Source organism: Acinonyx jubatus, chromosome B1 (genome assembly GCF_027475565.1).
Source record: "Acinonyx jubatus isolate Ajub_Pintada_27869175 chromosome B1, VMU_Ajub_asm_v1.0, whole genome shotgun sequence".
Classification (NCBI taxonomy): Eukaryota; Metazoa; Chordata; class Mammalia; order Carnivora; family Felidae; genus Acinonyx; species Acinonyx jubatus.
Genome location: NC_069382.1, coordinates 78,624,083 through 78,651,331, shown reverse-complemented (window position 1 = coordinate 78,651,331; position 27,249 = coordinate 78,624,083). Strand labels below are relative to the sequence as shown.

General features: G+C 35.9%; 1 protein-coding gene across 6 annotated transcripts in view; it reads right to left on the bottom strand.

Moving 5' to 3' along the window:
• The window catches only part of TTC29 (tetratricopeptide repeat domain 29), a 658,543-nt gene that overhangs the window by 55,678 nt on the left and 575,616 nt on the right, over positions 1 to 27,249 (bottom strand). The gene's annotated exons all lie outside the window — the stretch shown is intronic.

Sequence of the window (27,249 nt, the reverse complement as noted above, 5' to 3'; positions counted from 1 at the left end):
ACAAACGGGATAGCTAAGGTCCCTGCCACCAAGAACCTTACCTCTACCTAACTTGTAATACATACCTTTGTAGGAATAAAAGGGGCACTGCATAGAAATTGCTTAGCATAGGGCCTAACATGTAAGGGCTCAATAAATGTTAGTCATTATTTCATATTAGCCCTAAAGTCTTAGCAGTTATTATGTCCAATTAGCACTTACCACTTTGATATGTTGATAGCCTCAATAAGGACAGAAACCATTGATTAAATATACTAATCATAATTTTGGATACAGAACAGAGCTTACAGGCACATTTTGTGAATATGCCCAGGAGCAGAGAGCTAAGCCTTCATTATTAAAAGAAATGCATGGGGGTATCTGGGTGGCTCAGTCAGTTAAACGTCTGACGTTAGCTCAGGTCATGATCTCATGGTTCATGGGTTTGAGCCCCACATAGGGCTCTCTGCTGATAGCTCAGAGCCTGGAGTCTGCTTCAGATTCTGTGTCTCCTTCTCAACTCTGCCCCTCCCCGGCTTGTGCTCTGTCTCCCTCTCTCAAAAATGAATAAACATTAAAAAAAAAAAAAAGAAATGCATGGACTTTAGTTCTTAGTTTTATGGTCAATTTTTGGTCAAAGGCTAAATGTTGTTCAGCTAATAAAATTGATGAGTATATCTGTAAACATGAGCAGTAAGTTCAAGTGATGGTGATATTGCCAAAAATATTTAAAATGTCCTTGAATGCATATTTATTGATAAAAGCTTTGCATCTCATTAGCTTAGTATTTTTGGGAATGGCTCATTTAATTATGAAATATTTTCCTTTTTAAGTAGATTTCGTATTTTTTCTGTTTTTAAAGAGATACTGTTTTTAAGAGGCAAAGTTTAAAATTGGAAATTTCTCTCAACTGAAAAACTTTAAACGTGGAGAGCATAGAGGGAGATAATTTTGCTAAAACCGTCCCAGAAGGTAGGGTATAGGAAGGACACAGAATTAAAATACAAAAGGTCAATATTCTCCTTTTGTATCAGACTGCAAGCAAGCTGGGCCATTTTCATAAGCCAGACTTCACAGAGGTGAAACCTAGAAATACCCCATTCTAGCAAATGTAACGACAAATATACTTTAAACCAAGCTCCTGGTTTGCAACTCAAAGTATGTACAAGCTTTCCTGAAGGAACTATAGGTGTAGGGTACTGCTGTCTTTCCAGTTCTGCACTCTCCTCCTGGAATCATGGCTCCCCTGAGGCAGAAGATACTTCTGGGATCACACTAAGTCCACTGTCCTCGTTATAGGAAATCATTATAGGAAATTATAGGAGACTGAACCACAGAGTTGTAGTACTTCTGCCAACTCATCCACCAGGTGGCAGAGCCAGGACTAGACCCCAGTTAGTTCTTCATAGAACACCTGACTTTTTTTTTTTAAGTTGGTAAAGAGGAGTTTATATCATTCTTGTTTATGTGCCCTGGATATTTTTTATGTGAGTGGAGAAGTTCTAAGATGAGAAAAGAAAAGACGTCTATGTTCTTAATAACTAAGATGGCATTTTGAAAGCATACAGTGAATCCTCACATAATCTTCCCATTTCCTTCACATTACTTTACAGTAGGCCATTTACCCTTCATTTACCCATTCTTTGCCAATCCTCTCTTCTCTGGCCCCAATTTTCTAAGTCCCTCATTCTTCTGTCTTGCTCGAGTCTGAGCTCTATAACTCAAATATATGTTACCTTTGAGACAGAACAGGATAGAATGCCTGTGAGGTTCCTCCACTTTAGAGAAGCCTCTGAGATACCAATATGTTTTGTTCAGCTAGGCCATGAGGAAAGAGAGAAGTCAAGATGACTCCAAGTGTTCTGCCTCGAGAAAGCGGAAGAATGGATTTGTCGCTTAACTGAGAGAAGATTGTTCTAGAAGCAAGTCTGGGGGTGTGGGATGGGTGTGTGGGGATGAAACAAAATCCCATTGAGATTCAGATGGCTATTAGATATTATAGAAAAGATGTCATATGAACAGTTGGCCACACTGACCTGGAGTCCTGGGACTATCTCGGTGGACACACAAATTAAGTTATCAATGACTTTCCTTTTTGTCTTGGTATTCTGTTTCATTAATTTCTATTCTTTTCTTTACTATTTCTTCTCTTTTACTTTCTTTAGGTTTATTGTTATTCTAACTTCATAATTTATATGTTTAGCTACAAACATACATTTGTATGTTTAGCTCATTAACGTATACACTACCTCTTTCTTTATATGAATATTCAAGGTTATAAATTTCCCTCTAAGAGTTACTTTATTTATTTATTTTTTTAAATTTTTTTTTTTCAACGTTTATTTATTTTTGGGACAGAGAGAGACAGAGCATGAACGGGGGAGGGGCAGAGAGAGAGGGAGACACAGAATCGGAAACAGGCTCCAGGCTCCGAGCCATCAGCCCAGAGCCTGACACGGGGCTCGAACTCACGGACCGCGAGATCGTGACCTGGCTGAAGTCAGACGCTTAACCGACTGCGCCACCCAGGCGCCCCTAAGAGTTACTTTAGCTCTATTTCACTAAATTTGATATTTTCAGTCATTCAGTACTAAGACAGTCCTGATTTCTGATATTTGTGTTTTTTTTTGTTTATTTGTTTTGAAGAGGCTATTTAGAACTTTTTTACAATTTTCGAACAAGGTTTTGTTTAAATTATCCTAGCTTAATTGCACTGTGGCCAGAAAACATGGTCTGGATGGTATCAGTCCTATGAATTCTGTCAAGGTTTGTTTCATGGACATTAATTTTTAAAAATGCTTTATATATGTTCAAATATATCACACATTTCCTACTATTAGATATAGTTTCACAAGTGTTCATTATATCATTAAATTTTTTTGCTCACATCTTCAGTTTTGGAGGTATTTCGATTTGCTTAATCCATCAATTACCAAGAAAGAAATGTGAAAATTTTTTATTATGATGGTAGAGTTGAAATTTCTCCATGTTGATTCCATTTGTTTTTGTTTTATACATTGACATGCTTTGATATTAGGCAACTTTACACTTAGAATATTATATCTTCCTGGCGAACTGAACCTTTTATCATTATGTAGTAACTTTTGGTTTCCAATCTTTTGCTTTAAAGGACTATTTTCTCTAATAAGCTTCATTGCTTTCTATAGTTTTGCATGTATATCTTTTCCCATTTGTTTACTTTTTAACCTTTCTGGATTTAGGTACGTTTCTTATAAATACCATATAGCTAGATTTTTTTAATTCAGTCTGATAACCTTTGTCTTTAATAGTTCACAAGAGAGTTTAATAAAATAATTTAATCAGCTTATATTCATTGCTATTATGGGTTTGTTTTTAGTATATTATATAATGCTTTTTATTTGTTCTAATTTTTCCTTTTACTTTTTTCCTCTCTTCACTCTTTTTGGTTTGTTTAGGCTTTTTCACCTCATTCCTTTCTTCCCCTCTTCTGATCTATTTCTTTTTTAAAATTTTTTATTTATTTATTTTGAGAGAGAGTGAGAGCATGAGTCAGGGAGAGGCAGAGAGAGACAGAGAGAGAGAGAATCCCAAGCAGGCCCCATGCTGTCAGCCCCATGACCCTGATATAAGGCTTGATCCTAAAAAATGTGAGATCATGGCCTGAGCTGAAATCAAGAGTTGGATGCTTAAGACTGAGCCACCCAGGTGCCCCCAGTTGTTATTTAGACATGATGTATAATGTAGTTTAAAAAGCTGAAAGTAAATTAATATGTTAAACCACCAGTCCACCCAGAATTGTATGTAATTATTACTTAGAAATTTTCTATCTTTTTTAAATCCCTCAGACTGGATTTTATAATTTTTATTTTTTTAAACATGTTTAGATGTACTTAATGATTCAGATATACTTATATGTATATCTTTTTCTCACCAATCTTTCTTGTATTTCAGACCTTCTGAGATTGCTGTCCTTTATCCTTTAGTACACACATTAGGATTTGCTTTAGTATGGTTCTATGAGCAGGAGATTGATTTTTTTTAATCCGAAAATCTTCCGCTGTTGTTCTTGGTAGATAGTTTCATTGGATTTATAATTCTAGATTGATTGTGATTTCTCTCATTATATTAAAGACATTATTCAACTGTTTCATGACTTCCATTGTTGTTATTTGTAGCCGACTGTGAATCTGTCATTCTCCAAAGATAATCCTTTCCTTTTTTCTTGTTTGACCACTTTTAAAAAAAAAAACAAAAAACTTTATATTTTGAGAGAGAGAGAGAGAGAGAGAGAGAGAGAGAGCGCACGAATGGGGGATGGGCAGAGAGGGAGAGAGAGAATCTCAAGCAAGCTCCACACTGCAGTACAGAGCCTGATGCCAGGCTCAAAATCATGAACCACATCATGACCTGAGCCGAAATCAAGAGTTGGATGCTTAACTGACTGAGACACCCAGGCACCTCTCTTTTTGGCCACTTTGAAAATCTTTGCTTTAATCTTTGGTATTCTGAAGTTTTACTCAGATGTTTCAAAATCATAGATTTTTAAAATTTAGTTTGTTTGGAATATGTTGTGCTTCTTATATCTGAGCACTCATTTCTTGGCAATTCTCAGCCATGATAGCTTTAAGGTGTTGCCTTTGTCTCATTTTCCACTATGTAACTCCAATGATTATATTTGGACATTTTTACTCTATTTTTTGTGATTATTCACCACTAGTCTATATTATCTTTCTTTTTTGTTCTTTAACATGTTCTATTCTTTAGATCATGTATTTTCTTTAGATCTATTGATCAGTTTATCAATTCTCCATTTAGCTAGATCTCATCTGATGCTTAGCAAATCTACTGAGGTTTTAAAAAAATTTTATTATTCATTATATTAATTGGTCCTTGCCATATACCTTTAATTTTTTATACTTGTATACTTGCTTGGTAAACTCCACCCTAGCTAAGTCCAACTATCTTCATACTTGGCACCCTGTATCAAAGACTAGCTTGGGGAACATGGGTGGCTCAGTTAATTAATGTCTGACTTTTGATTTCATCTCAGGCCATGATATCACAGTTCTTGGGATCAAGCCCTACCTCGAGCTCTGCACTAACAGCACAGAGCCTGCTTGGGATTCTCTCTCTATTTCTTTCTCTGCCCCTCTCCTGCTCTCATGGTCTCTCTTTCAAAATAAATAAACTTAAAAAAAAAAGAATAGCTTTAACTTGGTTTGAGAAAACCACAAAAATGCTGACTAGCCTTTATATTCATAAACATTAACCTCACCATGGCCCATTAGATTTGCCTTGGAATAATCATAAACTGACCTAGTTCTCATATTCTGTCCTTCTCCAAGAAGATAATTTCATACCTTCTCTTTTCTCCTTAAACCTCCCAGTCTGATCTCTAGATAGTAATGATGTTTCTTATTTCATTAAGAAAACTAGGACAAGTAAAAGATAACCTTGATAAAGTTACAACTCACCTATTTTGCTGTGTGCTGTCACTCTTGTTTCAATGGAGATGTGTCCATGTTGCCCTCAAAGGCCATCCATGTTGGCCAACCAACATCCTTGCTATTTGCGTAGTACATCTCATTCCCTCTTGCCTGAACAAGAAGATTGCTCCAACAATTATCCCCTTGTTCACAGGAATTTCTTCCATTTCTATTGGATCATTCCCATCTTGCCCAAGCCATGAATTCTGGGACCTCATTATTCTATCACCTGTCTTCCTGCTCACTTCTCTTAAGTCAAAATGACTTCTTTGTTGTTTCTCAAGCATAAAAAGCATGTTATATTTCAGGCCCGTAGGTATTTTCCTTTTTTTTTTTTTTTTTGCCAGCTTAGCCATTCACTTTTAAAGTCTTTAAAAATATTTGTTTCACATTTCAATGGAAGTAAAATGTTTCATGGATACGAAGTCGTCTGTGCTTTTTTTCTACCCTCTATTCTTAGGTGCTCCTCTAGAGCCCAACTTTTGCTTGTAGAGTGACCTTGTTCTCAGACCCCAGACACTTTTCTTTCTATACTTTCTCAGGGTTATTCTGTGAAGTACCACTGCTTCAGATACTCTATATAAACTGTGACTCTCAAATCTGTGTCTGTAGCCCAGTCCTCCCCTCTGAGCTCCAGACTTACATATCCAACTGCTGCTTGAAGTCTGCAGTTCAGGATCTAATAACATCTTAAACATCTAAAGCATGACATATCCCAAAGAGAACCCTTGATTTTTCCCAGTCAAAATCATCTCTACCCAGTTGTTCAAGCCAACAATTTAGGAATCATCTGTAATTTCTCTATTCATCCTCATATGTAATCCATCAAGTGTCGGTTCTGTACAAAAATATATCTCAAGTGTCTGCTTCTCTATCACCGTATCTATGCCATCACCTTGATGCCAGCCAAATTTTCAGAAATGGACAGAACTATGGTATGTCATTTGTTCTTTCTTTTTATTCAATTTTCTTTTGGTGGAAATTAAGTTGAAAAATCTCTTTCCCACTTTGCTTTCTGTATTCTGCATGCTTAGCTTCTTATACATTCTCTGTTGCAAAAAAGCATTCTCTGTTGTACACACATCAAACAGCAATAGCCATATCCACATCCAGGCACAATCATGCCCTATGTTTCCATCTGTACATACGTGAGTATGTATTTCTGTATCAGGAAATACATCGACTACATGTTGAGTTTGTTACTAGACATGATGAGTAATAAAGAACAACTTTGTAAAAAACAGTTTTGAAATGCTGTTCTAAATACTAGAGGCTGGGCAGCAACAACTTTGAACAATGAGGGGAAGAACTTAAGTCTGAAGTGTAGTTAGTCTCAATATAGCCTGGTTAGAATCCCTGTAAGGATAATGTATAAACATAAGAATAAAATAAATGCCTCATTCCAGAATTATTGGGTGAGAGCTTTTGAAAAAGATTTTATAATAATCATTTATTGCCAACTCCAATGAAACATTCCTGGTTATAACTGATGGCATTTCCTTTATAATTTGATTCCTTCCAATCAATTTCCAAATTTTCCCAAATAATTTTTAGCAACCCCAGTGTTTAGGTATAGTTTGATATCATAAACAAATAGGAACAATAATTTTTAAAGGAATTCGCTGTAGCTTAGAAAAAGCTTTGAAATAATATTATTAATTGAATACAAGCAAAATATGTGGTACATTCTTAAGCTACTTGCATTGGTAAATATGCATTGGTAAAATGACAATACTTGAGATCTATTAGTAATTAACATACTAACTTAATTAAATGTTTACAATAACAGCAATAGATAATATGACTCTCTGTTTTTAATTTTTGTCATGATAGCTATTATAGTCTGGGGTTTTAGAACAGATTAGAATTAGATTAGATTTGGCTTTATCTGGCTGCGTCTGGGCATCACTACATTTACCCCACAGTCATTGGCTCTCAACTACTGGTGAAACTGCCAACGGCTCATTTTACTTCCTTTACATTGGTTCTGAATCTCCTCTTAATGGAAGACTACCCTGGAAGCTAGTCAAAATAAGATTGAATTTATAGGTTTTCACGTAGAATGGAACCACCAGCTATTTCCACTGCTTTTAGAGCCTCTTATAACTAGACAGCTGAAGTTAAAAAGTGAATTTTAAATCCAACACTACATTCAAATAATCTTTTTGGCAGATAAGATGTTATATTTCACCCCCACCCCATCTTAGTAATGACATTTATAGCTACTTGGGATTCTAGACCTGTAGAGGTTCTCAAAAATTGGACTATTTTACAATTTGGAAGTATTATATGTATTTTTACTTTTCTTTGAAATGTCGGGGATAGTAAACACAATTCTAACTCAAAATTGTAGCTTTAAGAGAAAGCAAAGAACATTTAAATGTATATCAATTTTCAGTACGGGAGATAAAAGGAAATGTTTAAAACATCAAGTTACCTACTTCCTTCTAAAATCCTCCCATTTGAAATAAATGTGACATTATGCTTTGTAGTAGAACTTCTAAAATATTTTAATTGAATTTAAACAATGTGAAAGGGCAACTCTAGATATGTAAAATTTCCAGATTTAATATATTTTTTTCAGATTTGCTAAAATTGACTTGCATCAATCAAATTAACTCAGTGGAATATTCTTTTTAAAAGTACTTGTCAGTAGTGGAGACTATAATGTCAGTAATACACAGAGTTAGGAATCTTAATGGGTATAGCATGGTCAAATGAATAACTTTCTAAATGAACTTTTAAAAAAATGTTTATTTATCTATTTTGAGAGAGAGAGCATGCATGAGCAGGGAAGGGGCAGAGAGAGAGTGGGAAGAGAGAATCCCAAGCAGGCTCTGCACTGTCAGAGCAGAGGTCAACATGGGGCTCAATCTCATGAACTGTGAGATCGTGACCTGAGCCGAAATCAAGAGTCAGGCACTTAATTGACTGAGCCACCCAGTTGATGAACCTTTCTAAACTTGGTGTATATGTGGATGCTATGAGGACCTTAATTTTCTGCATTATAAATACACATTCTTATTGTTTAACTTGTTTAGACTGTTTAGTAAGTACAAAAATAAAAAGAAGCATGTTCTATTGTGCAATCTCTTGAAGCCAGCAGTTTCCAACTCTCTTCCAGGGATCATGTGTCTCATTTGGGCAAATAAGACATTCAGGCATGTACATATAGGACAATTATGCGTAGGAATTTCTTTTTCTCTAGGACTAAGTGCTCTTCCTTGGAATAGTTTCTGCTTCTACTGTCTGAGGTTTCTTGTAGCTCTAGATTTGCCTTTTCTGGAGTCCATCTCTTAAACTGCTGACTTTCTTTCTTTCTTTCTTTCTTTCTTTCTTTCTTTCTTTCTTTCTTTCTTTCTTTCTTCCTTTATATTTTAGAGAGAGAGAGAGAAAGTGGGGGAGAGGGGCAGAGGTAGAGAGAGAGAGAATCCTAAGCAGGCTCCATGCTCAGCAAGGAGCACAATTCAGGACTTGATCCCATGCCCCTGGGGATCATGATCTGAGCCGAATCAAGAGCCTGATGCTCAACCGACTGAGCCACCCAGGAGCCCCCTTTAATATTTGTATGTTAAATAGATGTGTATATCTCACTGTACCAGGTTTGTTGCACTCAATTCTTTCAGTTGTCCTATAAGGTTGGAATGATTTGCTCATGTAACAAATTAGAAAATAGAAGATCAGATAGTAAATGCCTGGACTTGTATTAGAATCCATCATCTCATTACAAATAACTTCTTTTGATTGCTTCCTAGGGAATTGGTCTTTGTAGATTTGTTTCACAAACAAAATATCCTGACAATCTTGGATTTGAGGATTGTAGTAGACAAACTTTGTGTAATTTACTAATTATATGTGCATGTGCATGTGCAAGAACACAAGAAAAGTAACGTTTTATTAAAAAAAGAGAAAATGGCAGCAGACATGCTTTGTTATAAAAATACATCCTCTCTTTCTTGAAATAATAGCATATGATCAGAAATACACTTGATAATATAGTGTTGGGATAAAAAAATGAAATACAGTGAAATATATAGCCAGATGTGAACAAAAAAACTGCTAGATTGGATAATCCAGTACTAAAGGGCTTGATATCTCTCTAAATCAACAAAATATATATCCAATAAAAATACAGAGATTACATCATATTGAAATGAGTTAACTTTCATATTAACCTTGAGAAAATGGATTAAAAGAATCAAGCCCTGAACAGAAGATTCCTTTCCTTTAACACTCCTGGAGCTGAGATTTTGAGAGCACAATAAAAAATATGGCCAAACTCCAATATCTCTAAAGAAATGATGGTTGAAAACACATGTAATTTTATAGTTTAAGACTAAAATCTTGAAATGTATATGACACATTGGTATACTGCAAAGTTTGCTTGGCACAGTATTAAGTTAATGTAAGAACAACAGTATGAAAGATTTACTCAATAAAAGCAAACACTATATAAAACCCACTCACTATATTTGGGGTTCAGTAGGACTTCATTACCAGCAAGGTTCACTAATATGCTACTCCAATACTGCATTATCTCAAATTATTCACCTCTGGTATAGGACTACCTGAAAATGAAATTTTATCACAGTAGCATTTTGAAATGTTTTCACTTTAGTCTCTTTAGGAAATGAAACCCACCTAGCTGCACACATGCAATGCCTCTCTACAGTAGTTTCTTTAAACATGTATGGAATATTAAATAAATTTGACAGTAGAAGAAATTCAATAGTAAACTAAATGAGAATTCTGATAGCTAAGAGAAAATCTTGACTTTTAATTTTTAATAAACAAAAACTAAAATGATAACCACAAGCAAATTTCCAGACCAGTTGCTACTAGGAAGCGAACTGAAAGACAAAACAAAAGAAGCTATTAAACATGCTATTTAGCCCATAAAACATGGTATCTACAATGATATCTTTTCAGGTGCAAAACCATTCAAAAGAGAATCTGTGGTACAACTGTCAATTACAAATTCTATATGTTTATTTTTACTTCTATAAGTTAATTTCTGAAGTTCTTTTTTTTAATTTTTATTTTGAGAGAGAGACAGAGAGAGCAAGTGGGGGAGGGGCAGAGAGAGAGGGAGATAGAGAATCCCAAGCAGGCTCCACACTGTCTGTCAGTGCAAAGCCCGATGCGGGGCTTGGACCCACAAAATGTGACATCACGACCTGAGCCAAAAACCAAGAGTTGGATACTTAACCAACTGAGCCACCCAGGTGCCCCTAATTTCTGAAGTTCTGATTTAAAACACACGGAAGACATGGAAACTTCTACTTTATAGTACATTTCTTCACTTCTTTTACACAATAGTCTTATTTTGTCTCTGAATGGTCCTTTCCCTGCCACCTTTGTGCAGGGAACAAAGCAACCACTTTAAGGTATTCAGTTCATAATTTTATAGGTATTAAATTTTATGTCTTGACCATTCATATGGGAAATATCATTTAAAATTAATGGATTATTAAAAGTGCATTAATTATCAAGAGAAGGGGAAAAGTAAAATAAATACCAAGATACAATGGTTCTTAATTGCATTACTATAAAGTTACTTAACATGTAAAATATTTATTATGTAACTAGTGTTCTGACATTACTATGTTGGAGAAACTTACAGAGAAACAAATTAGGGAATACCACATTCAATGCAACAACCAGCTCATTGTTTTGTTTAGTAAGAAATGATAGTGACTGATGATGGAAACGTTTTTCTTATGTTGATGTAATCTATTCCATGATGTAAAATGCTGCCCATCATAGTGTTTTGTTGTTTTTAAAATGACCCTACAATACCAGGGAAATGTCTAGGAGAATAGAAAAAGACAAATCCAAATCAACTTACTCTGTATTATAATTTTGCTAGGACTATTTAGCATAGAATATGGGACCTGAAGGCCAAGGGCTTTGTTTTATTTAATTGACCAAAGTTTTAATCACCATGGGTACCCAAGTTAACAACGGAAAAAAAAAAGAGAGAGAAAAAAGAAAAAATTTTGAATTGAAACAGATAGCCTGACTAGACTTTATAAACCCAGAAACCCATGTGGTCCAGTTAATAGTTTTGTCCCAGGAGAAGAAACACAGTCCAAACAACAAAAGCAGTTAAAGTATAGCTCAAATTCTTACATTTTTCAGATTTCATTAACAGATTCATTCATAACCCAACATACCACATCATCATCTCCCATGTCCTTTGTTGCTTTACACTCTCTACACCTCCCCACAATGTCCGTCACATCAGCTTTGTCTCTTCTCACTTGCTCAGCATCTTAGTCTCTATCCCCGTTGACCTCCTTCATTCTTTTATGAGTGAGGACTTAGCTTCCACGTATAATGAGTTAGCCTTTCCCTCAGCCAATGAAAATCCTTTTCCTTTAGGGTGGAGGATGAGGAGGAGGGAAATGGAACATGTATAAGGATGAAGGAAGACTATAAACATTCACCCATTAACACTTTTTTTTCTGAAACACCATAGAAGAGGTTTTGTTGTAAAACATACATTTAAAATAATCTGCTATGCCTTAATATAACCTCACTATCTGCTCTGGAAAAAGGCAGTCATTTAAAAGGTGAATTAGTAGAGTTGACAATTTCAACTGTTTGTGATATTTTTGGTGTTTCTCAACTGAGAAAGGAGCTGAATCCCACGTGAAGGTAGAGCACTGACTGCTTCTTCATTACAGCATTGTCCTTTATAGTAATGTCTCCAATATTTGTCTTTTCTATTTGTGCTAAACAGTACCATTTGTTTTAGGATATATATAACATGACATATTTTACAAATATCTTCATTATTCTTTCAAGATAAAGAACAAAAGATAGGATCCACAGATTAATGAAAATGTTGGAACAATTAACCTAGGACCCTACTTTCAAATGGTATTTTTAACTAGCCACCTAGACTCATTTCTGTCCCTAAGCTATCTAAAGACTTGTGAAGTAGATTGAAAAATTAACTCAGTAGCTTGAACTCATTTTCTTTAAAAAAATTTTTTTAATGTTTATTTATTTCTGAGAGTGAGAGAGACAGAGCATGAGTTGGGGGGAGGGGCATAGAGAGAGGGAGACACAGAATCTGAAGCAGGCTCCAGGCTCTCAGATGTCAGCACAGAGTCCGACTCAGGGCTCAAACTCATGAACTAAGATCATGACCTGAGCCGAACTCAGCAGTTTAACCGAATGAGCCACCCAGGCACCCCTATTTTCAAATATATCTATATCTATCTATATATCTATAGATTCCCTCATTTTTCCAAAATCTTCTTTCATGGTAGAGGGTAAACTTTTTAGGTAATTTAAATTTACTCCACTAGGTACCAAAACTAAAAAAAAATTAAAAACAGTAAAATTGTGACGGGCACAGGAAAACTGAAAGAGGGTGAGATGTGCTCATTGTAGATATGCATTTAAGTTCTGACTCTGCCACTTATTCTGTCTGGCCTTGGGTAGGACATTTCACTTCCTGTGAACCGAAGTTTCTTCATCTGTAAAATTCAGGGTGAACTGGAAATCTTGGAGTCTTTTATATTACTAGAGTTCTACAAAAGAAAATTTTCTTAAAATTCTGCTGCATTTCTAAGCAGACTAAACATGAATGTAATTTAATCTTTTCTTGGTGGCTGAGGGTCACCAATAGAAAAATTAATCATGTGATACAGTTAAAAGGCATTGAGTTTGTAAGGTCTCTTATTCCCACATAATATGGCCCCAGACTGCTAAGTGCTTGTATGAATGAATAGCTTTCTCTCCCTCTCTCTCTCTCTCTCTCTCTCTCTCTGTGTGTGTGTGTGCGTGCGTGTGAATCTTTTAATTTTCAGCTATTATTTATTGATGTTTTCACTGTGTCTGTTTATAACATGCCACCTTGGTTTTAATACACTTATCGAGGGGTAACATACTCTTCTATAAAATAGGTACTAGCAATTGCCTCAAGCAACAACAGCAAAGTAAATGTTTGGTTTGTTGAAGTCACCAAAGTTTGACTAACAGATAAGTGAGGTATTTCTACTCTTTGCAGTAAATGCATCTTCTTCTGTTCCATCCTCTGAGAAGATGGAGCACAGTTGTTAAAGTATCCTTTCCTTAGTGACACCTTCTTGAAGACATTTATTAAGTCATTAGAGAACCTATCCCCACAGTCCAAACTAATCTCAATCTTTACTCATGTGTCACATTTTCCAACCAATTCTCCTTCATTATGATTTGCTAAATCACCCTCAATACTTACACATGCTTCTTAAACTGTCCAATTTTAAAACCAAAACCGTAGTCTAATAATAAAAGACTTGTTATTTCTATTAACATCTCTGTTAATATATCTTAAAGTGATGTTAACCCTTTTGATATTATTTCCATTTTACTAATGGTATACACACACACTCTCAGTTAAAATAGTAAACTAGGTTGGCTGGGGAGACTGAAAGAAAATTCCTGAAAGTTATTTATAAAGCTTGATATCAGTAGCTTAAATTCTGAGAAACAAAACTGATGAGTGTGACTGTAGTTTGGAATCAGGTCAGAATTTTAATCCAAGAAGATTCTCCCTCTCCTCCTTCCTTTTCCTCCAGTGAGCTATCTTTGGAACTGCCCTCGCATCTTATGGGTAATGTGTAAGGTACAGTGCAGGGGAGGTTGGTGTCTGTTCTTCTATAGAAGTCTGGCAGGGCTAGGCAATACTTTGGTAATAATAATGGCTGTGCTTAAAATTTGTGCTTAAAATAACACAGTTGAATCAACTTAAGAAGCTTAATCCATTCTACTTACACTCAATACAAAGATAATTTGGATCTCATCTTGTTTGTTTTATACACACAGAGAAACCACAGTGCCATGCTCTGCTCTTTGGAGCAGCAAAATTTCCAATAAATTCTCCCCACTGAAGGTCCTACTCTGAAATCTCAAGGCAGTCTCATATCACCACCTTCGGTACAATGAATTTAAACCTCAGTTTCTGAAATCCTGTTTGTTCCTCTCTATTGACATAACATAGGGGAACAATTTGTTTTCCTTTCTATTACCCACTCCTACAACTTCTGTAACTATTTGCCTAACACTGTTGTGATCAATGTCCCAGAAATAGTGTATAGGAACTGAAAGAAGTGACTGAATACCAGGTAGAAAATTTGTGTAAAATTTAGGAGCTGATATTTAGGGTCAGGAAAAAAAACCTTTAGGAGTCACAGAACCAAAACAAGGAAAAAAAAACATTTTAGATATGCTGTTTTCATGTAAATATTATTTAAGATGGAATCTGTTTCTGAGAGCCATCAAACTCTTCTATAAAGAGAAGATAGAAAATTCCTCAAAATAATATGAAGGTAATGGTCCAAGAATATTATCTTACCGCATTAGGATAAATTTCCAGTAGGTTTGAGTTGTTGAGATAAATTCCCTTAAGCTTAAAAGTGGGACCAATGAAAGAATTCTATTAAAGTATGCTCAAACATAATGCAAGATAATTGTACGTACACATATTATATTTCCCACATGTCATCTTACAAATTCTGTGTGTGTGTGTGTGTATGTGTGTGTGTGTGTGCGCTCGCGTGCGCGCATGTGTGTGTAGAGGGTTGAAATGGTGGTAGCGATAGTGAATTTATTAAGCCAAATATTTGAGTTGTTCTCCCAAAAGGGGGGAAATTGATTTACATGATTGCTTGCTATTAAGCCTCAAATACATCTACCATGCTTAGGTTTTCTCTTATGTTTTTCAATTTTTGACAGCTGTCAGTTTACAGATAATTATTGTATCTAAGCATCACAAACATTGCATTAGTATCTTCAGAAAATATACTGTGAAAGCTGTAGTTTCACTGTCTCAAATCAGTTACTGCATTCTTAAACTTACAATATATTCATTTGTGGGCACTGAGGCAGCCAGTGGGAGGGTATTGATTGGAGTATAATGTCATGTGTAGCAGGAGAGAAAGATGAAAAGTGTTTTCTGCTTAATGGGTTGGTATTAAGTAGGTGGGAATGGCTTCTAATTAGCCAACAATTGCTGTGTTTCCCAGTTTCCCTCCTTTCCCTCCTCCTGTCGGTCACCAGCTGCCAATCTGCCCCCATTTTTTTTTTTATTTGGAGTTCATTGCTCACTGCAGTGAAAGCCTTTGTTTAAGAAAGAGGGCTCCCAGGGTCTCAGCTGCCTGGGTACAGCTTGCTGCCTACGATGAGTAGCAACTGTCAGTTTATTTTATCTCAACCTTTTCATCATTCTGTTGAAACTGATCGACTGAAACCACCTGAGAGACCTGAGGATTCCGTACCTACAAGTCATTAGCTAGGACTGCAGTCTCTCACCACATAGCAAGTCAACTGAACACTTCCTGAAATACAGTCCACTTTAACCCCATGTTTCCCCATGAACACATACGAATTCTGTCCTTTTTTTGTTTTTGAAGCTGACTCAATGGGAGATGCTTCCTTTGACACATAGACATAGAAGTCAGAATATTTCACTTTGGCTAAGGGATGAGGATAATGTCCCTGTGATAGGCTTTGCTACAGTGATACCAACTGATAAAGGGAGCATTGTTCCATCCACAGCAAAAGTGAACGTGAAAATGGAAAACATTTTACAAAGTGACTTTATAATATCAGGTCTTAAGCCCCATTCTTTACAAACATCAAATGTGCCAGATTGAAGTCTGATTTTGTATTCGTGTGATCCATAACATAGCTGCTTAGCCAGCTTCCTATTTCACTTTAGAACTGAGTAAAGAAAAATTTTCCACACGCTTAAATGATAACTTTGAAAACCTTATTTAAGAGAAGCCATGTAACCTGTTGTATCCAGAATGCATCAAAACAGAACGACACGATGAGAAAATTCCACCCATGCCACAGTGGAGGATAATGTTTAGTGAAAATCAATGATGTGCAAACCTAGTAAAGAATGATGCTGTTACAAACCACTTAGAATTGTAGGGCTGTGAATACATGATATTTTACCATACTTCAACATGGGTAGTTAGGCTTCTTGGGAAGTGAAATTTTTAAAACATTTAGAAAGAGAAAGGAATGGTAACTGAGCAGAGAAAAAGATGATTATTTCTGATTAATGATGTGAAGTAACAACAATTAGGATTATGGAGGAAGAGTTCAAAGACTTCATTATTACCACCCTAAAAACCAAAAAACTTTAGAGCAGATCTCCCACATGAGAATCATCTGGTGAGCCTGTCAAAAAGCAGATTCTCAAGCCCCTGAACTGGAGATTCTGTAAGGCTGTGTTAAGGCCTGGAATATGCATTTATAACAACTCCTCCCACCACAGATCAGGGCATTTTGATGCAAGGGATCCTTGAATTGCACCCTGAGAAACTGCCTCAGGCTTATCGTGAAGTTTAATTTTCCACAGGGTATTTTTAAATACTTCTATCAGAATAGAAAATGCAACAAATAGAACAATTTAAATCTCAATGTCATTTTCTTCCAAAGAATCTTCTACTTATAATTTCTTTAAACAACATTAAAACATGAAATTGACTAAGGTAGATTACAACCGAGAAATACCCAAGAGCTTCACATGTATTAAGTACTGTTTGGTGAAACTCTCGAGGTAAAATATATTTCTAACTATAGGTTTTGGTCAAAAAGGCCACTGTTTTACAACCTATTCTTTGCACGGCCGCCAAAATGATCCTTTTGAAAAGTCAGTCAGAGTCCTATTCTCAGACCTCAGTGGGAATGTTCCAGCACAACTGGAATAAAATCCAAAGTCATCACTATGACCTGGAAGACCTAAATTAACTGGCTGCCGCTCAAAACTCAATTCTTCCCTCTCTCCTCCTCACTCTATTTGCTCCCAGCATACTGGTCTGCTAGTTAGCTGGCTACCTTTGCCTGGCCCTGCTAGATATTCACAGGGCTTTTGCTTTGTCATTCCAATCAAGTTTCTCTGCAAATCACGCCTCTTTTGAGCTGCTTCTCTGAACCTTCTGTTTAAAACAGCCCCCTCCCTATCACTTTCTGTTTTCTTACCTGCTTTATTTTTCCTTCACAGAACTTAGCACTATTTCTAGTGATTGCTGGCCAGCATCTAAACCTCCGTTTCCATGCCTAAGAAATTCTATACTTTATAAATTTAAATGGAAACTTGTCCTCACTCCAGGGACTAAGAAGTCAGCTAATACTCACTTTCCCAGCTTCCCTTGCAGCTGGGCAGACACGTGAGCCAGGCTCCACCAATCAGCTGCATGCACACTAAACTGTTTTGAAAGCTGTTACTGGTTAGTAAACGGGGCTGTGCAGAGTTAAACCCTGCAAGATGTGCAGTCAGGCACTATTCTATATTGCAAAGCTTCCCTAACAGTTCTCATGACAAGAAATTAACCTGCCATCATGTATGGGCTAGTTAATTTTTTTTCTGGACATTTTTTTTTTACTGTTATATAAACATGGCTTTAGTTACATGCAAACCTGAAAAACTTGCCACATACATTTGTATTCCAGTATCCCTTTTGTGTCCCTGTTAACAAGTTTTTATAAATATTTATGTACATCTAGTTATTGAATTACATTTACGTTAAATTTATTCGTGAATATGGATCGTAGCATTTATAGTGTGTAACTATATTTATAGTGTGTAACTTCAAATCACTGTGCTAAAGACAGTCAAGAAGAGATCTGGAAGAAAGAGCAATAGATAGATTTGGGTCCACCTATCTTTTTTACAAATTATATTTTTCTTGGCATGTACAGAGAAAACTACCCAGTACAAAGCTGATCTAATTTTTTTAAAAAGGACAATTCCTATGTTAGATATAGAAAGTGACAGTATTGTGCATAATTATCTATGCAATTACACTTTCACATGCTTGAAAATTTTTAGCCAGGAATGCTTAATAACATTTGCATGGTTAAATGAGACAGCAGAAACAACTGGAAAGGCCTCAGGGCATGGTCATCTATTTAAGCATCCACTTGGATTTTCAACATAATTAGTCATATAATTGTGTGCCTAAACTTAGTAGATTCATGTAAGTAATTATAAATTATTAAAAAGCTGTGCATGTGTTTTGCTCTCTATTTCCTGCCAATCAAATTACTAGGGAATATACTATGTTCACATTTCATCATATAAATCTCCAAATAAAATTACAGTGTAAAGCTCTGGATGAAGGTGAGTAAACAAGTGAATCCATTCAGATGAGATACAGTTAATATAGTTATGTGGACATCCATATATTTACAAAGAATTCCTATGATCAAATCATAATAGAAGTTTCTTCATCTGTCCCTACTGAGATGTTTTGTTTTATTTTTTTAAGAGAGAGAGAGTGCACATGTGAGTGGGGGAGAGGGGCAGAGGGAAAAAGAGAATCTTAAGCAGCCTCCATGCTCAGTGCAGAGCCTGATGGGGGGCTCGATCCCACGACCTTGGGATCATCATCTGAACTGAAATAGAAAATCTGGCATTTAATCAACTGAGTCACCCAGGTGCCCCGCTACTAAGATTTTTATGAAAAAAAAAAGTTTCTTTTGCTTATGTTGTATTAGACAGGAGTTTTTTCTTTATTAATTTTGTTTGAACTTTAATAGCTAAAGGTTAGACATAACAGCTTCCTCTGTATAGCCGATTTCTTCTTTTTCATAGTTTTGTTAGTGGGTGATGGTAAAAAGGCCAAATAAATCTGAACAGTAAAAAATATTAATCCCCCAATTTTATGATGGTCATTTGATCTATAAACTCTCACAGTTTTTTTTTTACCAATCCTCTACCTGACTGTTAATTTTGAAGCTTCATTTTACTTCATACTTCTCCATTGCTTTTTTTTCCATTGTTATCTTAATTTCTAGGTTGAAAATTGTGGAGATTTGAGGAAAACTGTATATCCCTTCTCAGGAGCTCATCTAATAAACAAGATGAGAAGAACTTTGAAAGTGTTGAACTAAATTTCCTTTGATAAGAGTGCAAATTACACTTTAATAGCTGCTGATACAATGGAATACAGTCTTAACACCAAGAAATCAGACCTATCTCACTAAAGGCTAACATTAACCAATCTTTTTCTCATTCTGGGTACCTGATTCCATGTTAGAAGTCAATAAATGCAACTCCTCAGAGGCATCACACTTAAATGAGCTGACTTTAGTTTTCTCTATTGGTTTGACAAAGTCCAACTTTGTTTACCTTAAGGGCAAGATGAAAGAATATCTATTTGCTCAGATTTTTAAAAAATTGTTTTTTTTTAATGTTTATTTATTTTTGACAGAGAGAGAGAGAGACAGAGCATGAGTGGGGGAGGGGCAGAGAGAGGGAGATATAGAATCTGAAGCAGGCCTCAAGCTCTGAGCTGTCAGCACAGAGACTGATGCAGGGCTCAAACTCATGGACCACGAGATCATGACCTGAGCTGAAGTCAGAGGCTTAACTGATTGAGCTACCCAGGCACCCCTATTTGCTCAGATTTTTTGATCGAAGGTAGAATGAAATGAAAGGAAGAAAATACATGAGTATACTACAGTGATAAAGGATTTGGGGATAGTGAATATTTGTTAGTACTTTTAATATTTATCCCATTGTGACAGTAGTTCAGAGGATTCAGAAAGTAAATGTGTTCAGGTGTTTCAAGGATTTGCAGTCTTTCAAGGATTCATTTTAGGAAGGTCAGGACACTGGTCAGGATGGACTGGCATTAAAATTAAGAAATATGCTAGCATTTCTTCTGATTAGATTCTTGTTCAATATTTCCTACACTGAGCACACTGTACCTATCCCTGGGAGGCAGACATCACCCATAAGAAGTGAAATACGTATCCAGGCATCGTTACTCAAGTCAGTCATCATAAAAAAGCATTATAAATAATTTCTAATTTCTAAAAGAATATTCATCATGAAATGTATCTATTTTTCTATTAATTATGCTAAAGAACATAGGCTATAACAACATTCACTCTTGTCTGAGAGTTAAAAAAACAGGGAGGGTAGAATAAAAGAATTTAAAGGAAACTGAGTCCTGGGACCATGGATATAAATTTTGATTGATGTTGTGGTTTAAAAAAATCAAAATTCATAATGGGAATACCAACATGAGAGATAATAAGAAAGAAACACTCCCACACATTACCCCAAATCAGGGAAACTTTAGAAAAAATTAGAAGCTAACAAAACTTGTTCTTCAATATGCTCACGTTTTAAGTATTAATGTCACTTCTTTTTTCAGAGGAAATCGTATGGGTTAAGAATCACATGAATTATCCTAATAGAGTTTTATTAAAGAATGATTAAATAGATGTATAAGAAGATTTTTTTGCCTCCAAATTCTAGCAATGGTAGGAAAATGTTTACCTAAGTTGGCACAGGATTTGGAATCCATGCCCACAGGGAAAAGGACATAGCTGGAAGCAGGGGTGAGACCCCTCAGTGGGAATGAGATAAATACAGATGGGATTCTCTCAGATCTTCAAGCCCTAACGCTGTACTGGTCCAACTCTGGCATTTATTCTGGTTTTGCGATGGTTTAGCCAATCAACAAACTTTTCATAAGCTTTTCAAACTGGCAATTAAAGATGAAATTGAAACAAAACCAGATGAGAGAAACCAGTTACATTTTTCTTGGAAGTGGTGAGTTTAGTGTACCTTGGAAAGTTAAAACTGGTAACACCATCAGCTACCAAGAACTGTGAGCAGAATCTAAAAGAAGTATAGTTTTTGTTTGAGCAATCAAGAATTCTCTTTTATTGAACCAAGGCAGCAGATAGAGAAGGAGGCTCTCAGAAGGGAAAAAAAAGAAAAAAGAAAAAAAAAAAAGATCTTTCAACCCGAGGGATCTAGAGCTACATTATTATTTCCCAACGAAGTAAGCATTAGTTTTCTGAAAAAAGTATTTGATTCCAAAGGAAGCAAATGTGTCACTTGTGTTGTAGAAAACGTACGAAGATGGGGGAATTGTATTTGAAGGAGGAAATTTTAAATTCAGGCTCAAACTCTGCAGTCTTTTTTATTTAAAAATTTTGGCTACAATTAAGTATTGATTTTGTCTTCTTCGGCATGTTTCATCTTTGGAATTATTTTATCAGTTTCAGAAGCCACTGAAATCTCTAAGCTCTTTCTTAAAATTTATTAGAAGCATACTTTGATAATCTATCATGATTTAAATGAGACTAGTGGAAAAGATGCTTATCTTTCTTAAGTTTTTTGATAGTAAGTAGCATAGAGAATATAAAGAATGTATTTTAATGTTTCATTCCCCTTTGTCTTATCAAACTTGTTTTCTGTGACTGGAAATGTAAGTCAAACACAAAGGATTTTAAGAATCTCTGCCTTAGAAAAAAAAATCAGAAGCGGACTCACAACCTATAAACACACAATTTATACATTGTCATACGGAGAAATGTCTATCCTGGTTCTCCACCTGGAGCTCCCACTGCTGCTATCCAGGGGCCGTCATGAAGCATCCTGAAGCTTGCAGAGTTAGGGCAGTCTACATTAAGCTGTGCCAACAAACAACTCTGAAAATCTCAGTGGTTCACCACAATAAAGGATTATTCTGTGTTCACACAAACTCTGCTGCAGATCCAAACGGCATTCCGGGACAAATGTTCCACGTGTAGAGATTTATTGCATCCATCTTGTTGCTCTATACTTTTTACTAAAGCCTCCACCATGATAACTGTAGCAGGGAAAGAAAGAATCAGCTGTAGGATCTCAGGCAGGCTCTCCTATCTTATACCCAGAGGTAACTTTTGCCCATTGGCAAGGACTAGTCACCGAGCCCTGCCTAGCTACCAGGAGCTGAAAAATGCAGTTTTCCACATGCCCCAAAGTGTAAAGAACCAGATACTGGTAAGCACATAGAATTTCTACCCTATTGAGCAATGGTTACTGAACCCTCTGAAAATTATACACAGTAATTGTATATTTCTCTGAAGACAGGAGAGAGACCTTAGCTTTCATCAAATTCTTTAAGGGGACAGTGATTTGTCATTGAACAACTCTAGTTTTTTTTTTTAAATGTACAATTTGGGGCACTTGGGTGGCTCAGTTGGTTGAACATCTGACTCTTGATTTTGGCTCAGGTCATGATCCCAGAGTTGTGAGATCAAGCCCTGAGTTGGGCTCCATGTTGAGCATGGAGTCTGCTTGAGATTCTCTCTCTCTCTCTCTCTCTCTCTCTCTCTCTCTCTCTCTCTCTGTCTCTCTCTCCTGCCCCATCCCCCCCACTCCTGTGTGTGCTCTCTCTCTAAAATAAAATTAATAAAAAGCACATATTTATATTGAAGAAAGGAAAGTATTGAAATTCAGGAATAGCTTAGAGAAACTGATTTTAGGTCAAGTTCCCAGGCTGTAGAAGACTGGTCTACGTGTTGGCCTCATTATCCACAATTATTTTGCCCCACATGGCCTGAATGGGTTCATTTATATGGTATATTACAAATGTCCCAAATCCTGGCAATTGGTAATCTTCCAACATTTAAAAAATCCTAATTGTTCTGAATAGGCTAAACCACTTTCAGTCATTCATAAATGGTGTGAATCAGTTTAATCAGATTTGTTTCTTCCTAACAGTGTTCATAATTTTTCCCAAGGATCACTGTCTTGTGCTGCCTGTTGTCCAATTTCTGCAAACATTTGTCTTATATGTTTTGTCTTTTTAGCTGTTTAAGACAGGAGGGTAATCTTTTCCCTGTTGCTCCATCTTGGCCAGAAATAGAGTCCCACCTGTTTCTTTTCACTGTGAATATTTTTTATCAAGACTTTAAGTAAAATTGTAATCTTTTGGGGGTGCCTGGGTGGCTCAGTCAGTTAAGCATCTGACTCTTGATTTCGGCTCAGATTCTAGATGGAGCCCCACATTGGGCTCCAGGCTGACAGCTAGAGCCTGCTTAAGATTCTCTCTCTCAAAATAAACTAACATTGAAAAATTATAATCTTTTTAAATGTAGACATGGCTTCTAGTAAATATAAAGTAACATTGTAAAAAAGTGCAAAGCATGGAAAGAATTCCTGAACCAGAATTCTAGAACACTAGATTATAAACCCATTTTGTCTTTCAGATTTTTGCATGACTGCCTTTCCCTGGACCTGAGGACATTTGAAAAGAAAAACTGTGGGCCAAGTAATTTCTTTGGTGCACACAGTTCAATAATTTCATGATTCTATAAACTCAAAAAAGTTCAAGAAGGTTTTAGCCTGTTTTCAGAAGCTAGAAAGAGGCTAGAAAATGGTACCGGATTGAGGAAGGCAGAGACAGCCAACAGACCGAAGTGCATGAAGAAGGGGTAGTGATGAATAAAGAACCAGGCACATTCAGGAATCAGAGGCCCAGGGAACAGTGGGGGCAGGTAGGGGTTGAGGAGATGCTGAGGAGAAGTATGACACAGGATTGAAAATAGGAGGATCAATTGAAAGTCTGCAGATGAAATAGTGCACTAGCTTTAGCAACTTCAACAATGCCAAACAGGGACAAGTAAAACTGCATATGACAGCAGAGAGCTAGAAACTCTATTATAAATTCTAGCAGAAAGATCAAATATTTATACCTTGCAATTTTACAGCTGTTTGATATATTAAAATAGTAACAATGATAATAACAATAATAAAATTCCCTTTTGTGTAAACCAACAGAAACAAGTATTTATGGGGGAAAAACAAAGAAAATGCTCACGAAAATCTAGATTGAGCTCTTAAAGACTACAAAATACCATATGTGTTTAGAATATGCTCCTACTGAGGGATCTTATTAATGACCCGTTTTGAATCTCAGATAAAGATAACTGAATTGAAATCTTTTGCCCGAAGTCACAAAGCTAATTAGAGCTCAATATAGTATTAGAATCCAGGTAACTGGACTTTTGAGCAACACCATCTCTCAATTACCCCAAATGCCAGTAGGGTGAGCTTTGATTCAGTCAGATTTTTCACCAGAACCTTCTTTTAATGTGTCATGTTTTTGAACACATTTTAGAGACAGATGTTTGCTCTGTGACAATAAGATGCTATAAAACCTGCTTGCTGACTTTTGGGCTGATTCCATAACTTTCTCCTCATTGTTAGGGTTATTTAACTGAAGTAGCTGATCAAAGTATAATAGAACATGAGGCTCACTCATGAATGTGGCTTTTTCACATTCATTAAAAGGGCTGAGTTCATGTATAAAAAATACAAACGAAGAACAGGGTAGGAAAATGTGGCTCGACATTAAACCAACATAAACCAAGGGCTGAGAGACAAATTCATGATCTTGATTGTTTTCTTTTAAGAATATTAAATGATTCATAAAACAAGAGTGATATTTTTGGCACTCAAGGAAACCTTTACATGTCATTTTGTAGAAAAGTGTCATTACTGACTAGCCAGTGTATTCATCTATTTCTATACTCAGGATTTGCATCCTATTTCTCTGATATAATTTACATTTGACTTCAATAAGAATGTGCATTAAAACCATGTTACTGATATTATCAGTGAAGTGGTTAACCATGTTGGCATTTGAATGCCATAATTACATTTCTATGTTAACAGTACTCTTAAATTGCACAAGAAAAGCTTTGCTTCTCTGTCACTGTTTCACATTTGGGTCTATAATCTCCAAAAGGCGAGATGAATTAGCTTTTCATTAAAAAATAAATTTCATGATTGTAGACATAATAGTTCTAGTAGGAAAAAGTAAACTATATTCTGGAGAAATCAGTAGAAATTCATAGGCCCTTAATCCTTCCAGAGCCAACCAATTTCTGTTGCTTCAGGCTTGAATAATTTTATTGAATTGCAATAAATTTGAATTCCTTCTAAATTCCTAAATTTGGGAAGAGAATCTATTCTTATTATTTTACTACTGAAAAGGAAAGGAAAGATGTGAAATTATTCCAACCATATCTAAGAGTGTTAGAATGGTAGGAAGGTTCCTATATTTGCAGTGTTCCCTCCGAAAGGTACAAAGATGAGATATGATTGCTGGTGAATCACGGTTCTATTTTATCTAGAGACCTGAGTGCTCTCACCGCTCTATTCCCTTAGGGGGTCATGTTCCTCTGCTTAAAAGAATATTGCCTGCTCTGTGAGCTAATGATTTGTTTGGAGGATGTAAGTCTCAGAGGTGAAGAAAACTGCACAGCTTTTATAATATATCTTTCAAATCTTTGATCTACTTTTTTCCTGAATACATGGGACCCCTCAATAGCAAGATTAAAGATGCCTCTTCAGAGAAGAAAGGCGAAATTTGAAAACCTAAAAGCTGCTCAGATTTTCAAATAATATTTCTATATTTCTTCATTTTGTCAACATCGTACTTGGTGTTGTCCTGCATTCATGTGATAATCACACGGTAACCAAAATACAGCTTTGGATTGTAGTTGTTTTGTTGTTGTTGTTTTTCCAAGAAGTCATGGAACTATGACTCCTGTTTTAAAAAGTGGTTCATGCAAATAGTTCATGGCTAGGACACACATACTCATTTTGAATTCAATTTAATTTGACAAATATTTACTTGGTACCTAGCAGATGCTAGACATTGCCCCTATTTTGTAGGAAACACCAAAAATCAGAATCTGTTTTCAAAACACTCCTACTTTCACTGGGCTGATAAGGCAATTACAGAAATGGCTGCGGTAGGATGCAGAATATGACAAATGAAAAGTGCTTGGAGAGAAATGAATGGCATTCAATGTGGGAACAGAGAGAAGAGACAAGAGTCCAGTAAGAGGGGGATCAGGGAAGATTTCAACATTTGAGAAGAACTTTGCAAGACCAGTGAGATTTCCCTGGATGGGGTTAGAGTTGGAAGTAAGGTGATAACAATGTATGTTGTGTGTATCTGGGGGGAAGAGGGGGAAGTAGAGGAAAGGAGGTGGTCAAAAAACGTTGAGAAGCTTGTACTTAGTTTGTAGGCCGTAGGGATCCAATGAAGGTTTTGAAACAGAGCAAAGGTAGAATGATAAGGAGCTGTGGTTTAAGAAACATTTTTGAAGCAATGAGAAAGCAGATTTTAGTGTATTTTGAACTAAAATATGTCTATGTAAACAAGCAAGTATGTTGATAATGTCTACAGGTCTTATTTCCAAATAGAACTATCACTAAAAATGTTAAACATGCCAGTAATAGAAGAATTAACTTCTCATTTATATTTGAATCTGCAAGATTATTCTTCTTCACTTTTATAACGACATAGCTCATCCATGCATAGATTTCTAATCTCAGTCAAATGAATCAGGAAGGGGGTATACTTTTATAGTGTTTCAGAGAATTTAATCTTCTCCATCATATGAATAGCTGAGTTTTTACTCTCTGAATAATATTTTGAAATGTGTTTTTTTGTGTGTGTGTGCTTCCTAAGCCCTTTGGAACACCCTTACCAAAAACGAGGATAAAATTTAAAAAGAATAGAAAAATAAATAGCTTTATAGAGTAAAGAAAAACAAAAGAGATCTTTGAAAAGCCCCAAAAGGACTGCAGCAAAAAGACACATGGTTCTGATCAGAGAACCTAGTTTTGAGGAGTATTTTTTTCCTGATTATTATTATAATGGTTAGAGCTTATCCAAGTAAATCTGAAGAAGTGAGTAGCCCAACCTATTCTCTACCAAACCTTTTATCAGAAGAAGTAATCTAATAGATAGATGGATCATATTTCCTCTGCTTTATCTCCTGGGCGGACAACATGAAGCAGTAAAGGGAAGATAACTCAAAACTACAGAACAAGCTCTCAAATATATGACAACACAACATACTGAAGTGAGCAAAATATTATTGAAAAGTGGTTAGTTAATAGTTAACTGTAAATATTTGTTGGACACTTGAGCACATTGAAATTCAACAAGCTATCTGTTTTTTAAGACTTCATCGTGTATATATA